The following is a 27592-nucleotide window of genomic DNA, read 5'->3' on the forward strand; positions in this document are numbered from 1 at the left end:
CCCAGACATTAGAATGTGTTATACAGCTATAAAAATTAAGATGGTGATTGGTGCAGAGACAGACAAACAGATCGAAGACAAAAAACAAAGCTAAAAAACAAACCAATGCATAGGTCACATGATTTATGAAAGGCAGAAGTTTTAGAACACTGAGGAAAGAATGGTCATTCCAAAAAATGGGGTTTACATCAGTTCCAGGAGAATTATAGATCTAAATGTGAAGGCAGAACAATAATGCTTTTAAGATGTAATATGTATCTCCATACTCTCAGATTAAAAAAAGAATTCATGAAGACAAAAGCCTTAACCATAAAATAGGACGGATAAATTCATCACTAAAAAACTTCTGTTCAGTCTAAAGCAGGGATTGGCAACCTACCACAGGCTTGTTTTTGTAGAGCCCCAGAAAAAAAACCAATTAAAAAAAAAAAAAAAAAAAACGAGAAGAATAAGCCACATGTACCCAATGTGGTCTGCAGGGCCTAATGTATTAACCATTCAAGTTTACAAAACTCCTATACCAGTATCAGACAAAACAGACTTTAACCAAAAAAGGTTATGACATAAAGATATTGTACATTAATAAAACATTCGATGAAGCAAGGTTTAACAATTATAAATATTCACATACCTAATACAAATCAAAACGGACAGAATTAAAGGGAGAAATAGTTCCACAATAATACCTGGAGACTTCAATACTCTAGTCTCCATAACTAATAGATAAAAAAGCAGAAGATAAGGAAATAGAGGACTTGAACAATGTAGTGAATTAACCAGATCTAACAGGCATAGCAAAACACTCTCCCCAACAATAACAGAATATATATTCTTCTCAGGTTTACATGGGATATTCTCTAAAATAGAAGGTCACAAATTAAGTAATAATGGATTTAAAAAGACATATATATCTTAAAAAAAAAAAAAACCTCTTCCAACCAAATAGTTGATGTTCAAAATCTATAACGAAAACAAAGCCAAAAAAGTCACCAATTTGTAAAAATTAAACAGCACATTATTAAATCACCAATGGAACAAAGAGATCACAAGGAAAAATGGACAGGAATGAAAACAAACCGCAACATATGAAAACTTATGGACATAGCAAAAGCAGTGCTAAAGGGAAAATTCATAGTTATAAAAGCTTACATTAAAAAAATTAGAAGAGCCCTGGCCAGGAAGCTCAGTTGGTTAGAGTGTCATCCCAATATGCCAAGTTTGCGGGTTTGATCTCCAGTCGGGGCACATATAAGAAGCAACCAATAAAAGCCTAAATAAGTGGAAAAACAAATCTCTCTCTTCCCCTCCCTCCCTCCCTCCCTCTCTCCAATGTCAATAAAAAAAATTTTTTTAAATAAGAAAGATCTCTGCCAGGGTCCAGTCTTGGTGGGGTCTCAGGGTCCCTGAAGGATACACAGCTAAGGTGAAGCGAATGAAGTGAGACACCCAGTGGGGTGCCGGAGGGCAGCCAGGGTTTTTGGGCCCAACTGACTCACAGAGGAAAATCAATCTTTATTTTTATATGGAGGTTATACAACATTCAATGCATAGTGTGATTATTAAAACAGAAAGTTACCACAGAAATAACTTCAACAAGTACAGGAGGTCCCACAGATCAACCATATTAGACAAAGGTTATTTTGACCAAGAGGGTCATTAATCAGATAGCCAACAAAGCTATATGGGCACAAACTTTCAGGTGCCAATCAGTAACTACATGTCTATTAAGATTCTAGGGATTGGACTAAATTAAAAGGGTGCAAGGGGTGATTTATAGGTTATACAGAAATTAGCTATTATCCGTTGAGGTTAGATTTGTCTCAGTTAGGTAACTGGTTTTTTGCCTAGGTTTTTTGATTTATACATCTTGTGCGGGGGGCTATGTTTTGTATTCATTTCCATGTATTGAATTTATTATTTTCAACTAGAACTCCTTGCTTCTTTACACTCCTATCCCGGGTATGGGAGGGATAGTGGCTCTAATAAATCTTAAGCTTTTAAGTGCTGACTCCTTAAGAAACATTCCTAGTAATAGCTTCCTCCAGTGTTCTGGCAGTTGGTCTGCCCATAGTTTAATTTTGTCCTTAACTTCCCAGGTGAGGGAAGCAGGTAGCATTAGGGTTGGTAGCGGTTTCTATTCTGTGGTCAGCAAGTCATTTCATGCAGAATAAGAGGCATCGTGCAGATTTTTTGTTATAAAACATATGTATCTAAAAAATCCCACCACCTATTGCTAGCAGGGATAAGCATACAGGAAGAGATAGACAGAAGATCCGGCCACAGTCGCATCTGCACAGCAGAGGCGTCTCATCCGACCTGTGTCAAAAAGGTCAGCTGTTGGTCGGCTCCCAACAGATCTCAAATCAACAAAATACGACTTCAGAAACTAGAAAAAGAACTCAGAAGAAAAGAAATACTTAAGATTAAAGCATAGATAAATGAAATAGAAAACAGAAAAATAAAATAATATAAAAGAGTTAAAATCAATCCTTCCAAAACATTTCCAAAAACTGAAGAGTGAACACTCCTTAACTCAATGAGGCCAGCATTGCCCCAATACCAAAGCCAGATAAAGACACTACAAGAAAACTAAAAACCAATATCCGTTATAAACACTGATGCAAAAATCCTCAACAAAATACTAGTAAATCAAATTCAGCAGCTCATAACAAAAATTACCCATCATGACCAAGTGAAATTTATTCCTGGACCGCAAGGATGATTCAACATAAGAAAATCAATCAATGCAATATACTACATTAAAAGAATAAAGGAGGAAAAACCATATGAGCATTTTAAAGGATGTAGAAAAAGAACTTGACAAAATTCAACACGCTTTCATGATAAAAGACACTCAACAAACTAGAAATAAAAGGAAACTATCTCAACATAATAAAACCATATATGAAAAAACCCACAACAAACATCATACTGAATACTGAAAGACTGAAGGCTTTGCCTCTGAAATCAGAACAGGGCAAGGATGCCAACCTTCAACACTCCTTTTGAACATAATAATATAAGTATTAGCCAGAGCAATGAGGCAAGAAAAAGAAATCAGAAGAAAACAAAAAGGAATAGGTACCATTACCTCTGTTCACATATGCTTATATGTTGAAAACCCCAAAGATTCCATAAAAATCTGTTAGGACTAACAAATTCAGCAAAGTAGCAAAATACAGTCAACATACAAAAATCAACATCATTTCTGCCCTGGCAGCATGGTTCAGTTAGTTGGACCATGATTCCATGCACCAAAGGGTTGCCGGTTCAATCCCCAGTTGGGACATGTTCGGGAGGCAAGCCATTGATGTGTTTCTCTTGTTTAGATGTCTCTGTCTCTCACCCCACCTCTCTCTCTAAAATCAATGGAAATATATCCTCAAGTGAGGATAAAAAAATCAACAGCATTTCTTTATATTATCAATGAAAAATCATAAAAGGGAATTATGAAAGAAATTCCACTTACTGTAGCATCAAAAAGAGTAAAGTACTTAGGAATTAAAACACAAACAACAAATGGAAACACATTTCATGTTCACGGATTGGAAGACATTAAAATATCAATACCGCCCAAAGCAATCCACACATTCAGTACAATAATCCCTATCAAAATCCCAATGACATTTCTTGCAGTTATATAAAAAATCCATCTTAAAATTTACATGAAACCTCAAGGGATGTCCCCCTCCCCGAAAATAATAAAAACAGTATTGAAAAAGAACAAATTTGGAGGCCTCACACTCTCTGATTACAAAACATACTATGAAGCAACAGTAATTAACCCTAAGATACTTGCAAAAAGACAGACATATAGACCAAAAGAACAAAACAGAGAGATCACAAATGAACCCTTATGTGTGTGGTCAAATGATCTTAGACAAGAAAGCCAAGCCTACACAATGGGAACAGACCCGTTTCTTCAACAACTGGAATTGGGAAAACAATATCCACATGCAAAAGGATAAAACTGGACCATTACCTAATACCACATACAAAAATTAACTAAAAATGGATCAAAGTCCTACACATAAGACCTAAAGCTATAAAATTAGAAGAAAGTATAAGACAAAAGCTTCACAACATTATAATTGGCAATTTACTGGATATGACACAAAGGCACAGGTAACAAAAGAAAATATGAACAAAATGGATTTGATAAAAATTAAAAACTTTTGTGTATCAATGAACACTATCAACATAGTGAAAAAGCAACCTATAAAATGGAAGGAAATATTTGCAAATCACATTATCTGACAAGAGATTAATATTTAAAATATATAGATATCTAAAACTCAACAACAAAGCCCAATTTAAAAGTAGGCAAAAAATATGAACAGCTATTTCTCCAAAGAAGATCATATCAATAAGTATATGCAAAGATGCTCAATTATCACCAATCATTGGGGAGGGGGTAAGAGAAGAGAAGGGAAACCACAATAAGATACCACCTAACTAGGATACCTACTATTAAGAAAAAAACTCAGCAAACAAGTGTTGAAGATTTGAAAATAACTGGAACCCTTATGTATTGTGGTATAAATGTAAACTAGTACAACCATGGTGGAAAACAGCATGGCAGTTTCTTTCTTTTTTTTTTTAATAATTTATTTCTTTTTTTTAAGATTTTATTTATTTATTTTTAGAGAGGGAAAGGATGGGGGGAGAGAGAGAGAGAAACATCAATGTGCGATTGTTGGGGGTTATGGCCTGCAACCCAGGCATGTACCTTGGCTGGGAATCGAACCTGGGACACTTTGGTTCCCAGCCCATGCTCAATCCACTGAGCTACGCCAGCCAGGGCGCAGTTTCTGAAAAAATAAATATAATTACCATATGTGCCAGCGATTCCACTTCTTGGTATCTTTCCAAAAGAACTGAAAGCATGGTCTCAAAGAAATACTTACACGTTCATGTTAATAGTAGCTCTATTCACAACAGCTAAAAACCCAGAAGTAACTCAAGTGTCCATCAACAGATGAATGGGTTATTACAACAAATAGTAAACATTTAAAACATGGTAGATATTAACCCAACTGTAATTTAGATGTGAATTTAAGCCAATTAAAAGAAAGAAAATATCCAAGTGGGTAAAAAACAAGACAATTATATGTTGCCTACAAAAAACCCACATTAAATATAAACACAGAAAGGTTAAAGGACAAAGTCCCAAGTACATCAATTATGAAGAAATAAGACTGTCAGCAGATGGCATGAACGTCTACATGGGAAATTCTAAAAAATTAACAACAATGACAAAAACTCCTAGATTTAACAGTGATTATAGCAAGGTTGTGGGATATGAAATTAATATACAAAAGTCAACTGCCTTCCCATATGTCAGCAATGAAAACTGGAATTTGATATTAAAGCTAAACACCCAATACAATTTACATTGGCAGCAAAAAAAAAAAATTATGTAGGTATAAATCTAACAAATGATGCATAGAGAGCTATATGAAGTAGCAAAAACAAAACAAAACAACAAAAAAAACAAACCCTGATGAATGAAATCAAAGATCTAAATAAATGGAGAAATATTCCATGTATATGTTATATTAATAGAAAGACTTAATGTTTTGAGATGTCAACTCGTTTGAATTTGATGCATAGATTCAATGCAATCCCAACAAAAATTTTAGCAGTTATTTGGTGGTTATCAACAAACTGATTCTAAACTTGATATAGAAAGGCAAAAGACTCATAACAACACAACAGGGAACAGAAGCAAAGTGGTAAGGCTGACACTATCAGAGCTCAAGACTTACTATATCAATCTGTATCTCTCGCTCCTCCCTCCCTCTCTGTATAGAATATAAACGTATATGTATACTATGTGTGTATACAAGGGCTGTCTGGAAAAATCCAGCCACTGTTAATATAATGTGAATGGTTTACACAACGTTAACATAACCAGGCAGCCAAGGAGAGTGGACTGGAATACATATGTGTGAATGACAACTTCACTGTACTAGTTAGTGAGGTTGGTAGATGCCATTTAGTGAGCGTGTGTACCCTGTGGCCATCCCACTCAAAATGTCTGAGCAAGCTGAGCAATGAATCTCCATTAAATTTTGCATTAAGCATGAACATTTCTCTGTGGAAACTATTTGGATGATTCAGTAGGCTGCAGCTATGGGCAACCAGTGATTGGCAGCTTCATCAGGACAATGGACCCACTCACCCATCTCCTCTTGTGCAGATTTGTTTGGCAAAACATCAAATCACCTGGCAACTCAGACCCCCTACAGCCCAGCTTTGGTGGCCTGAGACTTCTGGTTTTTCCCAAAACTAAAATCACCTTTGAAAGGGAAGAGCTTTCAGGAAATCTCAATGAGATTCAGAAAAGTAAAACAGGGCAGCTAATGGTGACTGGGAGAACTGTATGAGGTCCCAAGGTGCCTACTCTCAAGGGGACTGAGGCATCATTGTCCTATGTACAATGTTTCTTGTATCTTTTTATCTTCAATAAATGTCCCCATTTTTCATAGTATGTGGCTGGATACCTTCTGGACAGACCTTGGATATTCACTCTATATTAAATATATAATATACTAAGTGTATAGTACAAAATTATAAAACTTTTAAAACACACCATAAGAAAATCTAGGTCTTGTGATGAGTTTTAAAATACAAAATCCAAAAGCATGACCCATGGAAAAAAATGGAAGTTCAATTTTATTACATTGAAAATAGTTGTGTTCTACAAAAGAAATTTGAAAGAATGAAAGGACAAGCCACAGACTTGGAGAAAATATTTACAAAACACATATGTGATAAAGGACAAGTGTCCAAACTATCAAAGCATTCTTTTTTTTTAATAGATTGTATTAATTTATATTTAGACAGGAAAGGAGAGGGAGAGGGAGAGGGAGGGAGGGAGGGAGGGAGGGAGCTAGAGAGAGAGAGAGAAACATCCAAGTGTGGTTGCCTCTCGCGCATCCCACATGGGGGAGCCTAGCCCACAATCCAGGCATGTGCCCTAACTGGGAATCGAACTGGCAACCCTTTGGTTCTCAGGCCAGCGCTCAGTCCACTGAGCCACACCAGCCAGGGATATGAAAGCCTTCTTAAAACAACTATTCTTAATAATCAACTCTTATTAACAACCCTATTTTTAAAAAAGCAAAAGATTTGAAGAGACATCTCACCAAAGATGATACAGGGATGGCAAACATGCATATGAAATATATGCTCCACACATCACTGTTATCAGAAAAATATTAATGAAAACAACAATGTGATACTACTGTATAGGAGATTGTTTTGTGTGACATGGGCCCAGCTCCCACTCAGAAAGGCCAGTGGAAAGCAAATTCCAGTACACAGGATCCATGCTCATGGATAGGTCCTCCCATGGGGAATCAGGCCTGCATTATACCTAAGCCACTTTGAGACTTGCTTTTTGCTAAAACTCCCTCACCCTGAATTGAGGCAGCAAACGTTTACTGTATATCTTTAAAGTAACTTCCTAAAACCTATGCTATGCCTTCCCAGAACGAGTGTAACCAGTTCAACCACTTTTCCCTTTGCATTTGCAAATATCCTTCTTCTGTGATGTAATTAGCAACATCCTCTCCTCTGTTTTCTGTAAAAGGTAACCACCTAAAGTGAACCTGTGCATAGTAAATGAGGATCATCCTCAAAGTAATGTGCCCAGAAAAGCAATAAAAGTCTGTCAAGGCAAGGGTCGGGGTGCTCTCCCCTTGAGAGAGTGGCCATGCTGTCCCTTTTCCTCCACAGGACTTGGCAGTCCATGTGAATTTGTCTTGTCTCATCCACAATGTCATGGACACTGCTGGTCGGTGTCCGCATCACCATTGCACACACAGTGGAATGGCTGAAATCCAAAAAACTGCCCAGAAGTGGTAACACAAACTGGCATTCATTGCTAGTAAGAATGCAAAATAGTACAGCCACTTTGCAAGACCCACTGGCAATTTATTACAAACTAAATATAATTTTAACATAAAAGCCGCCAATCATGTTCATTTGGCACCTATGTAAATCTAAAGCCAGTGTTCACAAAAACTCTGGACACGAATGTTTACAATTGCTTTATGCCTCACTGCCAAAACTTGGAATCAACCAAGATACCCTTGAACAGGTGAGTGGATAAACAAACTGTGGTATACCCATACATGGGAATATTATTGAGCAATAAAAAGAAATTAACTACCAAGCCATGAAAAGACAGGGAGGAACCTTAAATACATATTCCTAAGGGAAGCCAGGATAAAGAGACTACATTCTGCACGATTCCAACTTAAGACATTCTAAAAAAGGTAAATATAACTATAGAGATAGCTAAAAACACCAGTGGTTGCCAAGCCAATTTATTTATTATTTTTTGGTGGGGTTGTGTGGGTAGGTAAAAAGGAAAAAGAACAGTTGAAGTACAGGGAACTTTCAGGGGTGGTGAAACTACATATTCTGTATGATACTATAATGGTGTTGTAATGGTAGTTCCATAACATTATGCATTTGTCAAAAACACACCAGTACAATGTACAATGAACCTTAAACTATGAATTTCAGCTAGTAATAATGTAAATTTTTTCAAAATAAAGCACTCATTAACAAGTTTTGGTGAGGATGTAGACAAACTGGAACTCTTGTATACTGCTCGTGGATTTTTAACATGTTAACTATTACGTAAAACAGTATGGAGGTTCCTCAAAAAACTAAAACTAGAACTACCGTATACCCAACAATTCCACTTCTAGGTATATATTCAAAAGAATTGAAAGTAAGGTTTCAAGGGGATATTTACACATTCATGTTCATAGCAGCCTTATTCACAATAGCCAAATGGTAGAAGCAAACCAACTGTCCATCAAACAGACAAATGCATGAACAAAATGTGGTATGTACATACAAAGGAATATTATTCAGCCTTAAAAGGCAAGGAAATCCTGTCACATACTACATGACTAAATCTCTGGGACATTATGCTATAATAACTGAAACACATAGAAAGACAAATATGGTACAATTCCACTTTTACAAGGTATCTATAGTAGTCAAATTGATAGAAACATTAAGTATAAAGGTGGTTACTAGTTGTTTAATAGGTTTAATGTTTCAGATTTGCCAGATAAAAATGTTCTATCTCAACACTACTAACTGTACACCTACACACGGGCAAGATGTCAAATGCTTTTTAGCACATTTTTTTTAATCGTCACCTGAGGATGTTTATTGATTTTTTTAAAAGAGAGAGGAAGAGGAGGAAAGAGACTTAAAAGAGAGAGGAAAAGGAGGTAAGAGACAGAGAGAGAAACAATGATCATTGCCTCCCACACACATCTTGACAGGAATCAAACCCACAACCTAGGTTTGTGTGCTGACTGGGAGTCAAACCTGCAACATTTTGGTGTAAAAAATTATACTCCACCCAACTGAGCTTCCCAGCCAGGACTAGCACAGCTTTTTAAAAATATTTTTAAAATATCCTCTTTGAGAATAAAAAAAGAAAAAAGGATAGTATAAGCAGCCTCTGGGCCAACTTCAAGCATTCCAACATTTGCATCATAGGGGTGCCAGAAAGAGAAGAGAAAGAGCAAGATATTGGAAATCTACTTGAAAAAATAATGAAAGAAAACTTCCCTAATTTGGTGAGGGAAATAGACATGCAAGACCAGGAAGTACAGAGAGTCCCAAAGAAGATGGATGCAAAAAAGATCACACCAAGACACATCACAATTACCACAGGTTAAAGATAAAGAGAGAATCTTAAAAGCAGCAACAAAAAAGCAGATAGTCACCTACACAGGCGTTCCCTTAAGACTGTCAGCTGATTTCTCAAAAGAAACTCTGCAGGCAAGAAGGGACAGGCAAGAAACATTCCAAGTTATGAAAAGGAGGGACCCAGGAAAGATATCAGTTAGAACTGAAGGGCAAATAAAGAGCTTTCTAGACAAGAAAAAATTAAAGGAGTTCATCATCACCAAACCATTATTGTATGAAATGTCAAAAGGACTTAAGATAAAGATCAAAACTATGAATAAAATGGCAATAAATACATATCTATCAACAACTGAATGTAAAAAACTAAGCAAACAGGAAGAACAGAGACAGAATCATGGGTTCAGAGAGTGTTTTGATGGTTGTCAGATGCGAGGGGGTGTGGGAGGACGGGTGAAGAGGTAAGGGGATTAAAGCAGTACAAACAGGTAGTTACAGACTGGCCATGGGGATATAAAATACAGTGCAGAAAATGGAGTAGCCAAAGAACTTATACACATGACCCATGGACATGAACAATGGTGTAGGGATTGTCTGAAGGAGTGGAGGGTGGTGGGGGGAGGGGGGCAAAGGCAGAAAAATTGGGACAACTGTAATAGCATAATGAGTGAAATACAATTTAAAAAATAAGAAGTCTTTTTTACAAAAAGGAAAACCAGATGAAAGAAGGTATTTGTAAAACATACACATATAGCTGAGAATGGGCTCATAAACAAAAAATTTCTATCCAATACCCAAAATGACATACCACTTTTAAAAAAAAGACATCCTGATGGAGATATTATAAAAAGACTTACAGTACAAGATCACAAACTATCAAAATGGTCAATCAAGATATAAAACAGTTCTCAACCTCAATAGTACTCAGAGAAATATAAATTAGCCCTGGCTGGTATATAGCTCAGTGATTTGAGCATGGGCTGTGAACCAAAGGGTCGCTAGTTTGATTCCCAGTTGGAGCACATGCCTGGGTTGAAGGCCAGGTCCCCCGCAGGGGCCACGTGAGAGGCAACCATACATTGATGTTTCTCTCCCTCTCTTTCTCCCTCCCTTCCCCCCTCTCTAAAAATACATAAAACCTTTATAAAAAGAAATATAAATTAAAAATATGAAAAAAATAACAAAATACCTGATTGGCTAAAATTTTTAAAAATCTAACTGTACCCTTTGTTGAAGAAGGTATAAATCAACAGATACTCCAATAAAGAATTTATGAGACCATAAATTGGTATAGCCACTATGATAAAGTTTTATATTATCCATTAAAGTTGAAGATATAAATACATTAAAACAAAAAAAAAATCCCTAGATATATATCCAAAAGAAATGCAGGTATGTGTGTGTATATGAGACCTATAATAAAATATTCCCAGGACCATTTTCTACAATTGCCAAAAACTGCAAAACAATCTAAATATGTATCAATTAGAAAACACAAATTGTGGTGTATTAGTACAATGAAATACTACAGAGCTACATACAATGCAGATGAACAAACATCATTAAGAAAAAAGCAAGACACAAAAGACAACATTCAATATGATTCCATTTATAGAAAGTTCACTATCAGACAAAACTAATCTAATGAGCAATGCACACTTACATAATGTATCAAGGTAACATTAAAAAAAAAGCAAGGAAACGATGCTGCAAAAAGTCAAGATAGTGGTTACCCTTATATGGGAAGTAGGCAGTGGTGATTTAGAAGAGACAGGATGTAAGACTTCTGGGGTGCTGGAAAGGCTCTATTTCTTGACCTCTCTAAGAATGATATCATGGTTGTTCTCTTTATAATAACTGGTTAAACTGTGCAGTGTTTCATACATTTTCCTGTATACAAATTATATTTCACAATTTTAAAATGTTTAAAAATTAATCTAGCTCTTAAGGGTTATATTTAAGAAGTGTATTTTTGTCCCTGGCCAGGTAGTTCACAGTTGGTTAGAGTGTCATCCCAACACGCCAAGGTTGCAGGTTTGATCTTCGATCAGGGCACAACAAGAATCAACCAATGAATGCACAAATAAATGGAACAACAAACTGATGTCTTTTTCTCCCTCTCTTCCCCTCTATCTAAAAGTCAGTAAAATTTTTTTTAATTTTAAAAAGGTATGTTTTTATTATGAAGATATGGTCAAAGATCTAGGTTCTTCAGTTAAGAGAAGAAAAAGGTTCTACAATAATAAACATAGTAACTTCATTAAAAGGACTTTTTTAGGAACCACATGTTTTTGTGTTTTATTTGACAAATTCAACAAGTTTGAATATGTTTCTAATTATTTCACTTCAAGAGTATAAGAGTAGATGATTAACTTGAAATTCATTACCACAAACATATTATATGGGCAAAAATGAATTTTTGTAAATTTGTTTCCATATCCAATCTCAGTTAATTCAGTGATTTTTAAAGTAAGTTTTCTTCCTTTGAATACAGGTAAAGTTACTCATTAGAACCATATTTTATTTATCACCTCAGATTACTGAACAATCAGCATGTGTTTATAACATGAGAATCTAAAAAAAATTATTTGATATTGACAGATCACTTAATTTCAAGGCCACTAGAGGTCACCAGTGCAAAAACAATCAACACTGATTCTGCTAATATTAGCCTAACATTTCACAATTACTGTAGTTTCCAATGTCTCTAAAATAATTTTTTTGCCTAAAACAAAGAAATTACTTAACAAAATTGATTTTATTTTAAACAAAATTTAAACTAAGTGCAAACACCAGATAAAGGTGAGTTTTATTTAATGATTTTAAGACTGTCTTTAGAACTTTTTGAAAAACTAAGAAATATTTAGAAGTTACACACCATTACACAACTTGAATTAACAAAAAAGTGTTAAATACTTTAGAGTTGAAAGCAAATTAAAAGCAAAATCGGGCTATAGCAATTAATAAATTCTTAACTCCACTATTAAAAATAGTAGGCTATTAACAAATGTTAATACCCTTTCCCCTTAATGGTGGACTAAAATTATACATGATTCTATTCCAAGCACTTAAATACTTCAGGTTAAACAAGATTCAGCTGTAAATATACAGTCAGCTGGCCCACTGACATTTTATATAAAACTACAAAAAAATCATATTTACAAAGGTTTCAAAACCTAGCTAATTAATAGAATCAAGGAACTTAAGATTTAAAAACACACACACATTTAGCCTCATAATTCAGAGTGTCGATTCACTACACAGAAATCTTTGTAATAGTTATCTAGTAATGCAAGCACAGTCAGCTTCCCACTTAACGAGGTGCATGCAAAAGGCATACTCTTCTCAAGAAGAATAAACTACACACCTATCAGAATGGCTATCATCAAAAAATCAACAAACAAGTGCTGGGGAGGATGTGAAGAAAAGGGAACCCTTTTGCACTGCTGGTGGGAATACAGACTGGTGCAGCCACTGTGTAGAGCAGTATGTAGATACCTAAAAAGTTAAGAATGGAACTGCCTTTTGACACACCATTATCCCACTTTTAAGAACACATCTGAAGAAACTGCAACACTGACTCAAATGCATATAAACATCCCAATGTTCAGTGGAGCATTATTTACAATAGCCAAGATTTGGGAGCAGCCCAAGTGTCCATCAGCAAATGAGTGGATAAAAAAAGCTGTGGCATGGCCCTGGCTGTCCTGTGACTCAGTTGATTGGAGCACAGGTCTCGTTAGACTCACAGTCAAGGCACACGCGTAGATTGCGAGTAGGGTCGCAATCTCGCATACCTGCGAGATTGAGGCACATACAGGAGGCAAGCAATTGGTGTTTCTCCCATCTCTCCCTCCCCTCCTCCATCTCTCCTTCCTCCCCACACCTCCCCCCCCAACCCCTTCCTCTCTTTCTGGAATCAAAAACAGGAAAAAAAAAAAAAAGCGTGGTATATTTACACAGTGGAATACTACTTGGTCATGAAAGAAGGAAATCTTACCCTTTCCAAGAGCATGGATAGACCTGGAAAGCCTTATGCTAAGTGAAATAAGCCAGCCAGAGAAAGACAAGTACCATATGATTTCAATTATATATGGAATTTAATGAACAAAATAAAATAACAAAACAAAAACAGATTCATAAAGAACAGTCTACCAGCCATCAGAGGGAAAAAGGGTTGGGAGACTGAATGGAAAAGGTGAGGAGATTAAGGGGGAAAAAAACAAAAAACAATAAATTCACAGATACAGACAACAGTATGGTGATGACCGGAAGCAAGGGGCAGTGGGAGGAAGGGAGGTAGAAGAGGATATAAGGGGAATATATGGTGATGGAAGGAGTTGACTTGGAGTGATGAACACACAATACAATATACAGATGATGTGTTATAGAATTGTACACCTGAAACCTATTTTACTAACCAATGTCATCCCAGTAATTTCAATAAAAAGTTAAAAAAAAAAGGCAACACAATAAGATGACACCTTATGTCCAGTAGGATGGCTACTAAAAAGTGGAGAACAGTTAAGTGTTGGCAAGGACATGGGAGAAGTTGGAACTCACCTGCCTTGCTAGTGGGGAATGTAAAATGATGCACCCACCGCAAAAAAATTTGGTGGGTCATCAAAAAACAAAATTAAACATCAAAAAAAAAATCTGCTTGGAAATAGCAGATTTTAAAAATTTTCATTGTAAAAATTTTGTAAAAATTTTTTGTAAAAATTTTCATTTTCCAATTTTATAGCTAGTTAAGAATTGCAGGGAAAAGAGATACACCAAAAAAACACTAACATTTCCAGATGCAAATAAAACCTTTAATGTCTTCTATTTATAACAAAAACTTAATTCTATACATTTAATAAAAACACCAGCACTATTCTCTAAAATCCCAATGTCATTTTACATGGCAATAATTGGTTTGCTTTAAACCAATCAAGTTATGTCTAAGCTAATAATAAATGTACTCTGCTACTTTTAACATGTTTTATTGTTATGTATGTATCTTTGAAAAGAATAAAATTATTTTTGGACTATGGGTGGGTATAAATTTTTCAAAAACTAAGCAGTAAAAGCCTTTTACATAAGTGACTTTCAGCTCTTCTTTTTTTTCTGCTGACGAGATTGATTCTTTGTGGAAGCCAATAATGAGAATGTTGACTAAATGAAAGATTACTGTTTTATCAAAAAATAACAAAATGGTTTTCACAGCTCTTCACAGTTAGAGTGGAAAAACCATCTTTCTTGTTACTTACATTCTTAAGACTGGTATGTTTCTTGAAACCATTTCTTAAGCCCCCAAAAGATACTTCAAATTTTATAATAAACATAAATAAATTACAGTCTATGGCCATACTGCCCTGAACACACCCGATCTCGTCTGATCTCCAAAACTAAGCAGGGTCGGGGCTGGATAGTACTTGGATGCAAAAACAAATTACAAATAAAAAACTTCACAAGCAAGTTTTCAAAAATAACTTAGATTAACTTATTATTCTTTCTCTTAAAACTCAAAGCATTTTTAGTACAGTTATGAATATGATTTTCACTATTAGCAGTTCACATTCCTTCACAAAATCCTGTAAGCCAAATGTGTTCTGGAAATTATTATTTTTTATTTTTCAAAGCAACATTAACAAGTGAGTGTATTTAACCATACTTAGCTCATAAGAAAGCAAATGGGTGAGTGGAGCAATAATAACCCATTCTGGAGCATGTTTAATAAACTGGCAAGAAAGAAAGTTAGTTGAAAAAAAGCAGAGGAACTCCATCCTTATCCTTTAAGCATTAGAACCGAGGGGCTCCATAATCATCTGGAATCCGCTCAATGTTGTACCTGTGATTAGAAATGTACAGGATGTTAACTCCAGGGATCTTCCGGATTCTTCATTTAAGGTCCTGGTCAACTGTGGCCATAATGTAACACTTGTGCTGAGTTATTCTCTGTACTGAACAGTAATCTGCATAGGTTCCTTTGTGTGTGCATAGTAATAGTTCAAATCCTGGATCCTTGGTGACCCTTAGAGCCACTCGATACTTCTACCCCAATTTCTCAATTTCAGCCATTACCCAGTCAATTATACAAGGTATATACTCGGCATAGAGACAGTCCATTCACTGCACTAAGTTCAGTTTAGCCTTGATGGAAAAGTTGATAAAGTCGGTATCAACCAGGATGTGGTAAGGTGGGCCCAGCTGTGTGTTATATTGGAAGAATAGGAAAGAAAAATATTGGGGGACTTCTCTTTCCTTCAGAGCACTAGGATCTTTCTTTTCTTTCTTTTTAGGTTTTATTATGTCCTTTTATTTATTCACAGAACTATTAGGAGGCTTAAATACGACATGGTAGATAAGGTACAATAAAACGGAATGAGGGGAACACTTAGATGTTCAATTCTCAAACCATTCACCAGTGTACTCAACTCAGCAGCTATGTGGATGTTACACACTTGACTATCTCATGAGCCTCTGATCTCTCAGACTAAGCATTTGCTTCATGATTGTTTATTTCCTTTTGCTTCCCCATGATCACACCACCTGGAAATTATCAGTAAAGTGTATATACCACATTTTACATAACACCTTATCCAATGCAAATTGTGGCAGCAACAAAATCAACCAAATAGGAGTTTTCAGCAAATGTGATAAAGATGGTTAATAGCCTCAAGTCACTTCAGGTAAAGTGTCTGCCATCCAATAGTTAACAGAAACCTTTTGATTTTCAGACCCTTTCACTTCAGAATTGTAAATGAAAAGCTGGAAGAATAAACATCACAAATTCTTGTCAGGTGTGCTACCCACCAAACAGTTTTAAGTATTTAAGTGTGTATGTTTATTTACTCCACACAATGATCCTATGACTTGGTATTACTTCCCTCACTTTTACTGAAGAGCCAAAGAGGTTAAGTAACCTCTTGGTTACTATCACAAGAATGGCAGTGGAGGCAATAAAACTTGAACCATGCAGTCTCACTCACTCCACAGTACCTTGTCCTGTTCACCAACCTAAAGATAAAAAGCTGCTTAAAAGAATTGGGAAAGAAAATCAGCTAGAGAGATATGGGCAGGGTTGATAATCTCAGGATGCTCCCAGCCCCCCTCCCAAACCAAAAGCAGACATCAGTAACTCTGCCTCAGAGTTAGAAAGGAGTTCTTAACAAAACATAGGCTCTAGCTGGCCATAATAAAATTATTTGAATTGGCAGGCAGGATGAAAAATAGTTGCCAGCCCACTTTCATACTAAGGACATTGGAATACTAAACCTAATCAATTGTCCTTGTTTTACCACTAATTAGACAAATACTACCAGAATGTAATTCCATAAAAGTATGAATATTTGTCTTTTGTTCACTGATATATTCCTATTACTCAGAACAGCGCCTGGCATATGTAAAAACTTAATATTTGTTGCTTAATGAATGAATGAAGTAATAATTACAGTTTCTCAGTTTTCTCAACTATAAAATATGGGAACACAGATACAATCTCTACCTGAATCACAAACCCAGAACTACTTAATTCATCTAGGATAAATGACATTCTTTTCTAAAATGCAGGTTTTTCCACAAGCATAAAGGAAATTTTCACTTTGGTTCAATAGGAATGTCTGTGATCCCAGAAGTTCTGTTTATCTAGTCTGTTAATTATCCAATGATCATTAATGATCAAAATTAAGAATATATTTAAGACATTTAAGAAACTGAGCATGAATAAGCCAAAAGAATCATAATTTAAGAGTTAAGTGTTTATACCCACATTTTTGTTATAATACTAAATCCTATCCATGAAGTTATTAATTTATTTTTATATAAGTAAGCATTCCTTTTTTTTTTAGATTTTATTTATTTATTTTTAGAGAGGGAAGGGGGTGTGGAGAGAGAGAGAAACATCAATGTGCAGTTGCTGGGGGTCATGGCCTGCAACCCAGGTATATGCCCTGACTGGGAATCGAACCTGCGATGCTTGGTTCGCAGCCCATGCTCAATCCACTGAGCTACGCCAGCCAGGGCCATGTACAGTTATTTAATCAAAAGTTTTAAATTTCCAAGGGAAGAAAAAACCTGAACAGAATCCCTGATATATGCATATATTTAACGTACATTAAGAAAGTCAATGAAGAAAACAATAATGTTTTTTGGAAATGCCCTTAATCGCCTATCAGACACTATTACTTATTGAAAATTTCCCCAATAGAACGTCTCTGATTTGGTCCAGAGCTACCACAGCCATCAATATGGCCAGATGATCTGGACTTTATTTCCCTACAATTCAATAACATCTTCCCACAAGACCTATAAAACTTTTAAAATTTACTCTTCTCCATGAAAAATCCTTGATAAGTAAAACTTAGTTGTTACTAAGTAACAATTATCTTTTTGAGAAGGATGGCTTTTAAATATCTAAAAGAAAAATTATTCACCTGATTTCTTATTAGTGATGTTAAAACGATACATAAATACAACAATTAAATGGAGTATACTGCTAATGCAATTTTGGCACTGGGACTCTAATAGCTTAATGTGTTGTACACTTTAAAAGTAATGGATACTTACTAATATGAATAGATGAGACCCAGGCATACAGAAATTCCTACAATGTGTTTCTTTTTTATGGAACTATCTTCAACTCTTTAAAAACTGAATGCAATTCAGGAAGACTATTGTTCATTATTTGTAAGATAAGATACTTGATCTTTAGTGCTAGCTGTTCACAGTTCATACATTTTTTTAAAAAAAAAATACGAACATATGCCATCAAAGAAAATCCTTCAGATCCTTACATAAACATACGTAACAATGATCCATGTTAGGATTTATGTTTATTTATAGTTTTACCATAAGACATATAACATAATACAAAACTTGATAAATTATTCCTGAAATTGGAGTTGGCACAAGACAAGAGACTATAAACTAAGAAAGGAGTTATATATTTTGTACATCGTTTAAAACAAAACAAAAAGAAACCAAAACCAAAAGTCCAGACTCAATAGCCTAGGAGCTAACCTCTGTAATGTGACAGCATATCACAGTACTCTAGCAGGGGCTTTCAGGGTGCTGTCGCTCTTAAGATACCATACGTTTGATGAAAAAAGAGAGAGAGAGAACATTCCTTAACCTGTAAGTATATGAAAGTACCAGAAAGTGTGACCTTAGCTGGCTCCCTAAAAGTGACACTACCCAGATTTCATCTGTGACAGTAATGAAAAAGGAAGAAATTAGGATTAAAATAATTATAACTTATCTTACCCCTTACAGAAAACACACTGACCACTATCTAATTAGCTGCTTCAGGGTTAAGTCAGCAGTATTCCTAGGCTCTATTTTCATCAGCCTTTAACCAAGTATGATCATATCATTTACCTGGTTAAAATAAACAAGGAGGCCATTAGACTGAGCTGGTTTTAATGCCTTAGTAGCCTACATAAGCAACCTAAAACCTAAGTCTGTATGTAATGCCTCAAGGTTAACAAATCAAACCTAAGGATAACCAATCACAGTCAACTACGCTTTCCACTTAAGCTATAGCCAATCAAGCAATTCAATAGCTCAGCATCTCCCTCTTCTCTTTAAGTATTTCCTGTCTCCTGTTCTCGGAGGGCTCCTACTAGCTTCTGGTTTGTTGCTGCTCAATTCATGATCAATTTTTCTTAAATAAACCCTTAAAATTTTTAACATGCTTTAGTTCATCTTTTAACAGCCTGCAGTTCTCACTATTAAAAGGTGACATAGCCTTGAATGGTGGCTCACCTGGTTGGAGCATTGTCTCATACACCAAAAGGTTGACGGTTCAATTACCAATCAGGGCACATCCTAGGCTGTGGGTTCAATCCCCAATCAGGATGCAAATAGGTGGTAACAGATAGATGTTTCTCTTTCCTTCCCTTCCTCTCTCTATAAAAATCAATAAACACATTCTTGGGTGAGGATTAAAGACAAAAAGTGATGTAGAGTAGGACAAAGGAAGAGGAAACTCCTCTCTCCTCCGTAAGATTTTAAATTGCCTGAATAAAGGAACCATTGCAGGGTGTTTGATCCTGTCCAAAACATCCATACTTTGGAGACATCTCTTGGTTTATGTAACACTGATTTCACTTTTGGTTTAGCAGATTACAACATTAAAATTGTCATGTTTTATGGTCCAATAATTGTGTAGTGGCTATACTGCCAATAGCCACTCTTCTTGCTTGGGTAGCCTAGCTAGCAATGAAACATGGGACTAGGTATATGAGCCAGGCTTCAAAATTAGCAGGATTGCAGAGCAGAATTTATGTTAACCACGGAGCAAATGTCTCCATGGATCTTTTGGTGAGGACCAAATGTCTTCATGGACCTTTTGGACAGGGTCAAATATTTGCTAATTAAAAGAACTTGTGTTCAACTTTGTATCAGTCATAGTGCATTGCACATATTAACGTTGAAATAATATTAGTACTAATGTTCATTCTTGAAACAATTATTTATTGAATGCCTCCTACTGCTCTGGGGATACAATGATGCACAACGCCAATATAATCCCTACTCTCACAATTTATACCCTACTGTAGGAAAGATAGCAAACAGAATATGCAAGCAAAATGCAGCTTCATAAACGTTATGATAAAGGAACATTTAACCACATAGGAAAAGAATCTAATTTACATTTGCAGGCTTGAAGATGGTGTCCCAGAGAAAATGAGAGCTAAGCTTTGAACTAAAGAGGTGCAAAGACAATTCAAACAGGGGAGGAAGTGTTCCATGTGTACAAAACAACATGGGCAAAGGCCTGAAGGGCAAAGAGGATACACTAATTTTACCAGTTTAGGATAACAAAGTGTGAGTGAAACTTTACAGGCATACCTCATTGTACTGCTCTTCACTTTATTGAACTTCACAGCTGCTGTATTTTTTTTTTTTAAATTGAAGGCAAGCCCTGGCCAGTGTGGCTCCACTGGTTGGGTGTCATTCCACAGAGCAAAAGGTTGCCGGTTCAGTTCCCACCCAGGGCACACACCTGGGCTGTTGGTTCAGTACCCGGCAGAGGTGCATGCCAGAGGCGACTGATCACTATTTTTCTCTCATATCAAAGTTTCTCTCCCTCTTCCCCCCTCTCTAAAAATAAATAAAATCTAAACAAACAAACAAACAAATTGAAGGCAAGACCCTCCACCATCAGAAAGATTACGACTTACTTTATTGCAATGCTTGCTTTCTGGAAGCAAACCTGCAACATCTCCAAGATATGCCTATATATCTTTGAGGGGAAGGGGAATAGAATGAGAAGGGGAAGAGATACAAGGGAGATAAAGCTGGAAGGTTAGCAGAAGCCACACTGTGAAAGGGCTTATTAGAAAATACCACTAACAGCCCCGGCTGGTGTAGCTCAGTGGATTGAGCGTGGGCTGGGAACCAAAGTGTTCCAGGTTCGATTCCCAGCCAGGGTACATGCCTGGGTTGCAGGCCATAACCCCCAGCAACCACACATTGATGTTTCTCTCTCTATATATACATATTATCTCTCTATCTCCCTCCCTTCCCTCTCTAAAAATAAATAAATGAAATATTTAAAAAAATACCACTAACAAACTGTATTTGATTATATCAGTATATATAATTTACAGATACTAAAAATATTTATGAACCCTTTTAGTCATTCTTTTTTTAATATAGTTTATCAATTATGCTATTACAGTTGTCCCATTTTCCCCCTTCACTCCCTTTTACCCTGCACACCCTCTCCCACCCACATTCCCCCTTTAGTTCATATCCATGTGTCATACTTATAAGTTCTTTAGCTTCTACATTTCCCATACTATTCTTACCCTTCCCCTGTCTATTTTCTGACTACCATCTATGCTACTTATTCTCTGTACTTTTACCCCCTCTCTCCTCCTCCCACTCCTGTTGCTAACCCTCCATGTAATCTCCATTTCTGTGGTTCTGTTCCTGTTCTAGTTGTTTGCTTCATTTGTTTTTCTTTTTGTTTTAGATGTGGTTGTTAATAACTGTGAGTTTGCTGTCATTTTACTCTACATATTTATCTTCTTTTTCTTAGATAAGTCTCTTTAACATTTCATAAAACAAGGGCTTGGTGATGATGTTAACTTGGTGGTCAAGTTAACTCGTTTAACTTGACCGTCTCTGAGAAGCACTTTATCTGCCCTTCCATTCTAAATGAAAGCTTTGCTGCATAGAGCAATCTGGGACGTAGGTCCTTGCCTTTCATGACTTGGAATACTTCTTTCCAGCCCCTTCTTGCCTGTAAGGTCTCTTTTGAGAAATCAGCTGACAGTCTGATGGGAATACTTTTGTAGGTAACCATCTCCTTATCTCTTCCTGCTTCTAGGATTCTTTCCTTCATTTTAATCTTGGCTAATGTAATTATGATATACCTTGGTGGGTTCCTCCTTGGGTCCAACTTCTTTGGGACTCTCTGAGCTTCCTGGACTTCCTGGACTTGCCAGAATGGGGAAGTTCTCCTTTATTATTTGTTCAAATAACTTTTCCACTTGTTGCTCTTCCTCTTCTCCTTCTGGAACCCCTATAATTCGGATGTTGGAACGTTTAAAGATACCCTGGAGGTTCCTAAGCCTCTCCTCATTTTTTTTGAATTCTTGTTTCTTCTTTCTTTTCTGTTTGGTTGTTTCTTTCTTCCTTCTGGTCCACTCCATTGATTTGAGTCCCAGTTTCCTTTCCATCACTATTGGTTCCCTGTACATTTTCCTTTATTTCACTTAGCATAGCCTTTGTTCATCTAATTTGCGACCAAATTCAACCAATTCTGTGAGCATCCTGATCACCAGTGCTTTGAATGGTGCATCTGATAGGCTGTCTATCTCTTTGTCACTTAGTTGTATTTTTTCTGGAGCTATGATCTGTTCTTTTGTTTGGACCTTTTTTTTTTTTTTGGTCTCGATGGCGCCTGCTACGTAGTGAGGGGCAGGGCCTTAGGTGTTCACCAGGGCAGAGCAACCCATGTCACTGGGTTGTGATGCAGTATGTGGGGGAGGGGTCCAAGAGGAAACAATGGCACTTGCTCTGCTCTCTGTCGGTTTTCAGTCACTTCCACTGCTTCCCACAAGCAAACTGGGCCCTTGTGGTGCTGACTCCCTGGGGGGAAGGTTTGTGTAGGTTCTAGGACCCTGTGGGTCTCTCCAACAAACTGTCCTGTGAGGCTGGGCGTCTCTCCCAGAACCGCAACCCCCCCCACAGGTGTTTTCAATCAGTGTTTTGAGGCTTTATTTCCTTAAGCTGGGACCCTGGGCTGCCGGTCTGTCTCGCTTCCCATTTTCACCTAGTTTATCTGTGCCCAAATGTGGGACCGCCTAGCCTGCCAGCCGCCTTGCGCACCTGGGGTCTGCCAGACGCCACTTTGAGGTGAGTCCTCTCCACCCAGCCGCCCAACTTCACCCCTCCTACCAGTCTGGATGAATGTGTCTACTTTAACTCCTTGGTTGTCAAACTTCCATACAGTTCAATTTTCTGTCAGTACTGGTTGTTTTCTTGTTTCTAAATTTTTGTTGTCCTTATTTTGGTTGTGCAAGGAGGCACAGTATGTCTACCTATGCTTCCACCTTGGCCAGAAGTCTTGACTTTTGGTCATTCTTGAACAATGGAGATAATAGTATAGGGAAAGCTAGGTAACAACAACAAAACAACTAAAAATGAGAAAAAAATTTCAAAAAGCATTTATCACCCAAAGGTGACAATACAAATAGGCGGCATATGAAAAGATGTTTAAGATGACATATTACAGAAATCAAAACCACAATGAAATGTCACCTCATATCCATTTGGGTTACTACTGAAAAAAACAAAGAAATAAGGACATAGAGAAACTGAAACTCTTGTGAACTCTTGATGGGAATATAAAATCGTGCAGGCACTATGGAAAACAGTATGGTAGTTCCTTAAAAAATTAAAAATATGATTGTCATGATCCAGCAATTCCATCTCTAGGTATATATCCAAAAAGAATTCAAAGCATAGTACAAAAGAGACATTTGCACACCCATGTTCCTAGTAACGCTATTCACAATAGCAAAGTAGTGTAACAGCACAAATGCCCATCACAGAGGATAAACAAAACAGCAGTATGTGCTGCAGTGGAATATTATTCAGCCTTCAAAAGGAAAAAAACATTATAATTGAAATATGCCAGTCACAAAAAAGACAAATAATGTGCAATTCCACTTGCCTTAAGGCTGTACACTAGCTATTTGCAATGCCAGTGAATTCTTCCTCCACACATATTCATGTAACTGCTTTGCCAAATCTTTGCTCAAATGCCATAATCTCAATGAGAGCTATCCTAAACACTGCTTTAAGTTATGAACTGCTGCACATCCCCATATACTCCCAATCCCTTTACCCTCCTATACTATTTCTTTTTACCTTAACACATCACTTTCTAACAATATTTTCTTATTCATACAATTTCTCAATAAGTTATTCACGTATTGTTGGTCTCCTCCCACCCTTCCTCCGCACCCCTAACCCCACAAGAATCTAAGTTCTATTGGAGCAGGGATATTTGGCGATTTAGCTCACAGTTATATCCCAAGCATTTACAACAATGTCTGGCAACTGCAAGTCAGGAAGGAATAAGGGAAGTAAGGAATTTAAAAAAAAAAAAACAAAAAAAACCTGTGGAAGGTTTAATGACATATGCAGATATATGATAATTAGAAGAAAACTTATGTTCATAAATAATGTTTTATTAAGATTATAAATTCAAATTAGTGAAGTATCTTCTCAAGAGTAAAGACTCATTCAAAACTTTTATTGGTACTCAGCTCAATTCATTGTAATTATTTTTATTCACACTTATATTCCTCTATTAGAAAGAGTAAACTACAAGTAGTGTCTGACCCAAAGAGGCATCTAATAACTGTTGGAGTTACCAAGTAGATCATGATTAGTCCATAATATATACTTACTTATACTCTACTAATGGCATTCTGCCAGACTTTCAACTTACAAAACAAATTAGGAGGATTTTTATTACAACAGTCAATACAAAGTTTTTTTTCCAGTTTTATAGAGAAGTAACTGACATACACAGTTAAGGGATACAGCATGATAGCTTGATTTACATTAATTGTGAAATGATTACCACTCTAGGTTTGGCTAACTTGTATCTTCTCATGTAGAAAAAATTCTTTAAAAAATTTCTCCTTGTGATGAAAACTCTTAGGATATACTCTCTCAACAACTTTCCTATATATATCATACAGCAGTGTTAACTATAGTCATCATGGTGTACATTATATTCCCACTACTAATTTACCTTATAACTGAAGTTTGTACCTTTTGACCACCTTCTTCACATTCTCCCTCACCCACCCTCAACCTCTGGCAACCACAAGACTGATGGGGTTTTTTTCCTTCTTAAATGCTACATACTAATTGAGATCATATAGTATTTGTTTTTCCCTGTCTTATTTCACTTATCTATTCATCCATCAATGGACTCTTAGTTTGATTCCCATGTCAGAATTTTTTTTCAAGAATTAAGCACATTCAAAAAGCACATTCACTATAACCTAAGAAGTAGAATGACTCTTCAAAGATTGAAATTATCAAAACTTCCTCCTGGAAGTTGATGTCTTCAAATACTTTATACAGAAGAAACCTAACTCCTATTATGATAACTTAAAATATTTTTCTCCTACATGAGAATTTTCCCTTTCCTCCTTCTTCGCCTCCACACACACACAAAATATGACTGGCACATTCATTATTACTTTCATATAATTTAGGTAGGTACCCTAGATGATCTAACATCAACCCCTTGAACTCAGAACTCTAGAGACACAGATTCTGAAATTTCAGTATAAAGGAGAAATGTTCCTACAGTTTCTAATGTTTACATAAATTTTTATCCTAACATTACTTAAACCTATGCAAACATAAAACTAAGTAATTTTTATGGATATCTTACATAAATATAAAGCCAAATAAATTAAATACAAAAACTTCCAAACAAAATTCAATTTAACAAAAACACTTAAAAGAATGGATAGTGCAGCCCTGGCTGGCGTAGCTCAGTGGATTGAGCGCGGGCTGTGAACCAAAGTGTCTCAGGTTCGATTCCCTGTCAGGGCACATGCCTGGGTTGCAGGCCACGGCCCCCAGCAACTGCACATCGATGTTTCTCTCTCTCTCTCTCTCTCTCTCTCTCCCTTCCCTCTCTAAAAATAAATAAATAAATTCTTTAAAAAAATGGATAGTGCGGTTTTGCTGAATTTAAATCTCTGCTTATAACATGAAAACGGTACTAAGTAACTTAACCACTGTAAGCTTCCTTTAAGTATGGAATGCCTGTACTAACTACTAAATGCCTCAGGCATGTTTTTCTGTTTCATATTGTTATGAAACGTTAATTCCATGTGCTACGAAATCATTTGGTCTTCACTTAACTCAAATTATCTTATTAATTAAAATTAGCTCTACTTTTTCCCTTAATATTAGTACCCAATGATCAAAACAGTATATACTTGGCACCACCAAAAATGAATGCAAATTCTAACCTGAGTCAAGTGACAGGATTCAATTACAATTCAGATGATCCAGAACATATTTAAGATAATATACCACTGATACTAAATTTTTAAATCCTAGAGCTCAGACATCATTTGAAAATCATGTTCATTATATAATCCTGCCAGCAAACAAACAGTGAAGTTTCCATTGTCTAATAACTCAGAGTCATCAAGAAGAAGTTCCCAAAGATATGTGTGGAATTGTCTTCCAGGAAGGTTAAAAATAAATCAAATTCACCTATCCAAAATAATTTCAGGGGTAATAAAAATAATGGAGTCCAAGATTTGCCTTTATTATTATTGCTGTTGTTATTGAAGCATGTATATATTGTTTAACACTGTTCCAAGGAGCAACAAGGTGACTTTAAAGGCCATAACAACTCTTGCTCAGTTTCAGAACCCTAATAACTCTTTTCTTAGAAATTATAAGAAACTAAGTTAAGGAGTATTGATAAAAAAGAGTACACTAGCCTGGAGGTTTAGAAACCTATATTTTAATCCTTATTTGTCATGAACTGGCTCCACAACCCTTTATCTCTTGTTCTCAGCCTCATTTGTCAAATGAGAGGACTGAACTAGATGTCTTGTTAAGACGTATTAGCTGTAAATTTTAATCCCTATGATTAGCATTCTCAGGCTTCTATAATGACATTTCTGGTATTAAAATGGTTAATGAATTATTTACACACACCAAATCTGAAACAGCTCAGTTTGCCTTAGGAAGAAATGTACAGAGTGCAAGGGAATTATATTTAACAGCTTTCTCATGAGAAAAACTGATTCATTAAAGAAGAAAATCATGCCCTGGTCAGGTGGCTCTGTTGGCTGGAGTGTCATCCCATGCACCAAAAAGCTGTAAGTTTGATTTCCAGTCAGAACATGTACCTAGGTTGGGGGCTCAATCCCTGGTTGGGGTGCATATGGGAGGCAAGACATCGATGCTTCTCTCTTAGGTGAGGATCGTTTTTTTTTTAAAGAAAATCACAATTTAAAAAATATTTTACAAAAAAAGTACAATTAAAAGAACTCAGGTAAACCTGTATGTAGCAAACACTGATGTGCTATCCAGATCTCCCTTCAGAAATGAAGGATTTATCGTTCACCTGCTGGGACTGTTGCTGGAAAACAGCCTTCACCTGTCAGGCCTTTTCAGGCATTGCTTCAGCTGAAGAGAGCTGCCTGCCCAAGTGGCCTTCATTGAGCAACTAATCAAAACAGGGCCGTAAGTGCCAAGTACTTTGCCACAACTTTGGACAACTCAGAAGGTTATCTCAGCTTCAAAGTTCCCCACAAAGTCAACTGTGGCTTTTTTGATGCTACATTACAACCCAATTTATCTCTTCTGATTCCCCTCCATTGCTTCCACAGATGTCGATCTTTGAACA

At 36.3% G+C, this 27592-nt stretch overlaps 1 protein-coding gene and 1 pseudogene across 2 annotated transcripts in view; both read right to left on the bottom strand.

Moving 5' to 3' along the window:
• Nucleotides 1-27592, bottom strand: part of STRN3 (striatin 3) — a 113782-nt gene that overhangs the window by 67351 nt on the left and 18839 nt on the right. The gene's annotated exons all lie outside the window — the stretch shown is intronic.
• LOC123820496 lies at nt 15466-16182 on the bottom strand (annotated as a pseudogene).

The sequence above is a fragment of the Phyllostomus hastatus genome, unplaced genomic scaffold (genome assembly GCF_019186645.2).
Source record: "Phyllostomus hastatus isolate PE091 unplaced genomic scaffold, TTU_PhHast_1.1 phas_contig_348, whole genome shotgun sequence".
Taxonomy (NCBI): Eukaryota; Metazoa; Chordata; class Mammalia; order Chiroptera; family Phyllostomidae; genus Phyllostomus; species Phyllostomus hastatus.